The sequence below is a fragment of the Eubalaena glacialis genome, chromosome 2, assembly GCF_028564815.1.
Source record: "Eubalaena glacialis isolate mEubGla1 chromosome 2, mEubGla1.1.hap2.+ XY, whole genome shotgun sequence".
Classification (NCBI taxonomy): domain Eukaryota; kingdom Metazoa; phylum Chordata; class Mammalia; order Artiodactyla; family Balaenidae; genus Eubalaena; species Eubalaena glacialis.
Window position 1 is genome coordinate 159,027,353 of NC_083717.1, and position 6,180 is coordinate 159,033,532.

Consider the following 6,180-nt stretch of genomic DNA (forward strand, 5'->3'; position numbering starts at 1 on the left):
GGAGTGTCCCAGTTCAGAGTACCATAATTAAGAATTGTGAAAAGTATCAAAATGGAAAGCTGGTGCAGCTCCCTATCCAGTTAAAATCTTATTTAAGTACTGTGGCATGAGGTGCGATCGTATCCATTTCACTAATATATATTGAACGTCCAACATGTGCCAGCACGGGAATGCCATAATATCTAAGACTGGAACGGACCCTGTCTTCATGAAGCTCACGGTTGTGGAAACAAAAGTGAGACTGCCCTGCTGCCATTTTAAGAGTGTACATCAAGTCCCACAGGAGGAAAAATACTGCTGATAATAAGATACTTTCAACCCTAAGACAAAGTATCCGAACTACTCTTTTACATCTGCTGTCTAAAATGAATGAAATCTTGAGCTTTTCCCATCAGTTACTGATTCCCTAATGAAAACTATTTTATCCCTGACTTTTGAATACAGAAATTTGGGAATATGTCATTTGTGACATATCTTCCCATGTGGGTATACTATCTATGCTGAAGAGATAAATGTAAACATGGTAATCTTTACATTTTTCCTTTAAATATCTGTTGTATTTCTTATTCAGTGGTCCAATCCTACTGAAGTCAGCAGTCTTTGCAAGTAAACTTATCTTTCCTAAATGCTTTTGTCTCAGTCTTCCTTTTTACACTAAGTGGGGGAGACAAGACATACGCAGATCATTATAGGAGCTGCTGGGCTAGAAGGGAGACAGGGAAGGTAGCTCTTGAGTGAGTTAATTAGCTGGAACCTAGGGCTAATTCATGATTACAATTATTGAGTGGCAGTTATGTGCAAAGCACTATAAGGCAACCCAGGCTACAAGTTAAAATCCCTCTGGGGGTTTTACAAATTCTGATGCCCAGGCCACACCCCAAACCAGTTAAGTCAGAACCTCTGGGAGTGAGAACCAGGTAGCAGTATTTTTTTTTTTAAAGCTCTACAGGTGATTCCAATGTGCAACCAAGATGGAGGACCCCTGCTACAGAGGATACCAAGATAAATAAGATAGTCTTCCACTGAATCGTACACTTTACAAGAGTGAATTTTATGGTTTGTCAATAATTTTAATAAAGCAGTTATATAGAAAATAGGATAATCTTTGCTCATGTGGAGTCTAAAAGCTGGAGTAAATTATGAACACAAATAATTGCAGCGAAGACAGACTATCTGAGTGTTAAATTAGCTACACAGGCAGTGAATGATGTAAGAGCTCAGAGGAGGGAGAATTATTTCCAGGTCTGAGGTGAGGTGGGGAGGTGTTGGTGACCCGGTAAATCTTCTTAGACTGTCAGCTCCACGAGCGGAAGGACTGGATCTGCAGAGACTGGGTCAGATTTTGGTCACCGTGAGTCCTCAGTTGTTGGATGGAAGACTGGGCAAGTAGGAGAGGTGAGGAGGAAAGGCTTTCCAGGTAGAGAGACTGGTGATTTTAACACATCTCTTCTTAGTAATTGATAAAATATGAAGACCTGTCAATCCAGTTAATAAGCACCCAATTGTAGAATATGTTCTTGTCAAGCACTCATGGAACATTTACAAAAACTGACCATGCTTTGAGCCATAAAGCAAATATTAACAAATTTCAAGGGACTGTGATCTTAGCATGTTCTTGGGCCTAATGCAATTAAAGTAGAAATAATAACTAAAAGATAACTAGAAAATCCTAATAAGTTTTTTTTTTTTAATTAATTAATTAATTAATTTTTGGCTGTGTTGGGTCTTCGTTTCTGTGCGAGGGCTTTCTCTAGTTGCGGCAAGCGGGGGCCACTCTTCATCGCGGTGCGCGGGCCTCTCACTATCGCGGCCTCTCTTGTTGCGGAGCACAGGCTCTAGACGCGCAGGCTCAGTAGTTGTGGCTCACCGGCCTAGTTGCTCCGCGGCATGTGGGATCTTCCCAGACCAGGGCTCGAACCCGTGTCCCCTGCATTGGCAGGCAGATTCTCAACCACTGCGCCACCAGGGAAGCCCTCCTAATAAGTTTTAAGTGACCCAAGTGAAGGGACTTTCATGAGGAAGGCACATACATAGGACAGAACTAGACATATGAGTGAAGAAATTTCCTCTAGTTTTCCTTTTTAGTACTTTTCTCATGTGAATAATAATCTAAGACCCTAAGAATTCATTTTTATATCTGTACACTTGAGTGTCTTTGGTAAAGCACTTATCAAGACCGGGCCTTGGCACTGGGCAGCCCAATCTAACCCCTTGCTGCTTCAAGTTTGGTTCAGTGGTGTCCACATCACCAGGGAGCTTGCTAGAAATACAGAGCCCACCCCAGACCTACTAAATCAGATCTGCACTGTAACAATATGCTCAGGTGATCCATACACACGTTAGAGTTTGAAAAAGCTCTGATGAGGGAGGAGGGGGACAGCAAATTGGGGGGCAGACTACCTCCATTTTCTCCTCAGCTCTTTTACAATTTGGCTTCCACTCTACCACTTGACTAAAATCACTGTTTTTTTGGCCATGCCAAGTGGCTTGTAGGATCTCAGGTCCCCAACCAGGGATTGAACACAGGCCCCCAGCAGTGAAAGCGCCAAGTCCTAACCACTGGGCCACCAGGGAATTCCCAACTAAAATCACTCTTATCCAGGCTACCAGCTACCTTTTTACTGCTAAATCCAAAGCCCTTACCTCCTTGGCCTGACAGTGGCCTTCTTCACCGTGGACCACGCCTCTTTCTCAAAGGCCAAGAACTCTCCTTTCTCTTACTTCCTTAACTGTTCCTTCTCTGTCTGCTCTGGTTCTTCTTGAACTGTCAATGTTTGAGTTCCAGTGGCTCTGTGGTGGCCCTCACCTCTTCCCCTCCCACCCTCTGCCTGATGGGATCCTCTGCCTCGTGAGGCTTCCATGACCATCTCTCTACTCTCTGATGGCGACCTCAAGACTTGAACTCTAGATGACTATATTCAATTTGTTTCCTGACAGGTCTACTTGGATTAGTCCACAGGCAACTCAAAACTTGAGGCTTATGGATGAGAAAGTAGGTTTGATTCAGCATTTGGAGTATGATTCATTCATATGAAGTCTAACGTATCTGTATGAGTATATATGTATAGAGAAATGTGTAGAAAAATATTCAGCAAAAATGTTAACAGCTTTTGTCTCTGGGAGGTGAGATTTCCAAAGATTTTTCTTTTTCTTTCCTTTTTAAGTGAGCAGCATCATTCTCACCAAAACAGTAGGGCTATTAAAAGACAACCACAGGGCTTCGCTGATGGTGCAGTGGTTGGGAGTCTGCCTGCCAATGCAGGGGACACGAGTTCGAGCCCTGGGCCTGAAAGATCCCACATGCCGCGGAGCAACTAAGCCCGTGCACCACGACTACTGAGCCTGCGCTCTAGAGCCCGTGAGCCACAACTGCTAAGCCCGCGTGCCACAACTACTGAAGCCCGCACACCTAGAGCCCGTGCTCCACAACAAGAGAAGCCACCGCAATGAGAAGCCTGCGCACCGCAACGAAGAGTAGCCCCTGCTCACCACAACTAGAGAAAGCCGGCGCGCAGCAACGAAGACCCGACGCAGCCAAAAATAAATAAATAAATTTATTAAAAAAAAAGACAACCACTATCTCAGTAAGACCATTATCTTTCTTAAGCAGCAAACTTCTCCAGCCATTATCCTGAGGAAGATGTCCCATCCTTTCCCCATGTCACTTATACTTGCTTTCTCTTTTTTTGAGGGGGGCAGGGGGGATGTAACCACAAGGATACCAGCAGGAACCATCTGGCATACTCAAATTAGGATCATTTGAGGAGTTTTAAATAACAAAGTTGTTTATAAATATGTGGGCAGGGTGTAAAGAAACTACAAGGGATTGCACACTACCATTGGGACTCTGTGCCCGCCCCTCGGCCTGTAGGGGAGAGGGAATGAGTGGTTATTAGAGCTGGGAGGGGGGCTGTATGGAGAGGGCCCTCTGACAGGAGCTCAGACTCGGGGCCCAGGACAATTCGACCTGGAGGGCCAAAAGGAAGATCTCTAGCACAGCAAAGGACCCTTTCCTCCTTTTACACATTTTCAGAGAGGGCTGGGAACTTCCAATCCTTCTTTTCTCTACCCTGCAGCCAGATTGATCTAGCAGGAATAATATATCTTCACTCTCTTCATTAAACCTTACTATCCCTCTCAGTGCCCTCGGGATAAAGCCTAGACTCCATAGTTTAGCACATAAAGCCCTTCATGATCTGGCTCCTTCGCTAGCTTCATCTTTCAGCTGCTGATCTCTCACCCTCTATACTCCAGCTGTACGGAATTTCTTGCCTTTCCCCCAAAGGACCATGTTTTCTTTTGCCTCCAGGAATTTCCACATTCTGGCACCTCCCCCAAACTACTCCCTCTTACTTCCCTTTTATTTTCATCCTTTGGGGCTTAGCCATCACCTCCTCTGGGAAGTCCTCCTGGATTCTCCAAAGCTGGGTTAGTGGGAATGGGGTGAGCCATGGGCAATCGGTTTCTCCTCTTGTTCTCCAGGCTGATGAGTCACTCCTCCTCCATGGGGTAATAAAGGAGGGAGCAGAGAACCAGAGTATTCCTACTATATTTTTTTCTCCCTGAAGAGTAGACTGTTCAGTGCCTTGAACTTTCAGCCTCCAGAAGTGTAAGCAATAGATTTCTGTGGTTATAAACCATCCAGTCTGTGGTATTTTGTTATAGCAGCACAAATGAACTAAGACAATCACCATCTGTTTTTATTTGGTGTTTATTTACTTATTTATGGACAATCACCCCACTAGACCGTAAGCTCTGTGAGGTCAGGGACCATGCCCATTTTGCTCCTAATCATATCCCTGGCACCCAGCACGGTAGCTAGCATGTGGTGGGTACACAATAAACAGTGTGGGACTGAACCTTGCAATTCTTTATTTCCATGCCATCATACTTTATAGACTGCATAGATAAATGTTCATTCATTCTTAAAAGTACCTGGAGAAAAAACACGAAGATGGTTTCACCTTTGCCAGAGAGCTGAGTAGCACTTCCCTACCTGACCTGAACACCCAGGGTTGATAGAAAACGATGAGGCTATTTGTTTGGGTTTTGCTCCACGCGTTGTGCTTGGCAGGGCAGTCCCTGCTAATAATGCCTGGCTCTGAATTCTTCTCAAAATGTGTTTCAACAATTCTGAGGACTTAGGGGTCAGCGTGGAGAGGAGGAGATTATGTCAAGGGCCAATCTGTGTTTAGCCATGCCTTACTTGTAGTCCTTGAACTAATTTGACTCCTTTGTCAGAAAACGAAAGGCATCTGTTCACAGCTTTCTTAAGAAAGGGCCAGCATAGGATGTTTTGTTTGATAGGGTTAGTTTCCTTGTAGACATTGGAAGTTTGTTGATGGAAGTTGTTCCACTGATCACTTTGGCTACTGTTAGTGATATACAATAGTTTATATTAGGTAGGAGAAATTTTAATATAATGGAATAATATTTCTCATGTTTGATCATATGATCAAAGCTCAATTTAAAAAGAGTAAACATGCAAAAATCACAGATCTTTAATGGAGATGTTTGAGGTTGAATGGGACAATAGCTTTTATTTAAAATAATAATTCAATCAGAGTCTTCATTGTGAGGCTCTCCAAAAGCAAAATGCATTCCTCAAGGCAGTTTGGAAGTCACTGCTAAGTGTGACAGATTCTGCAGCTTTGATCTGTCTTCTTGCTTACCATGCCAAGAATATTTTGCCTACCAACCCCAAGTTCCACATGTATGCCCCAGGGCACATGGTTTCTTCAAAGAAGTGTTCTTTGTCTCCTCCCTGTGACAAAACTGGGGACCTTGGAAGGAATATGGCTCTCTGAAGCTTTGTGGAATTCAGATACCCACCACTAAACATTTAATTAACAAATTAATTGATTAATTCTTGGTGTTATTTAAACAGATGGCTCAAAACATTAGCCATTTATGGGAAAGGAAAGATGGAAGAGAGAAGTGACTGCAGGGGCTATAATCTTGGAGTACCTCACAATCAGAGTGGATGTAGCTCTAAGTAAGGGGGCTTGTCCTGATTCTACTGGAGCTCCACGTCCCTCTACAAGCCTCACCTTCCCAGAGCAAACAGGGGAGAACCCGCCCTAGGTGATGGAGCTATGCAGATAAAATGATATTATGCATGTGCCAGTATTTCCTTTTTTTTTTTTTTTTTTAAGAATTGAGGTATAACTTACATAAAGT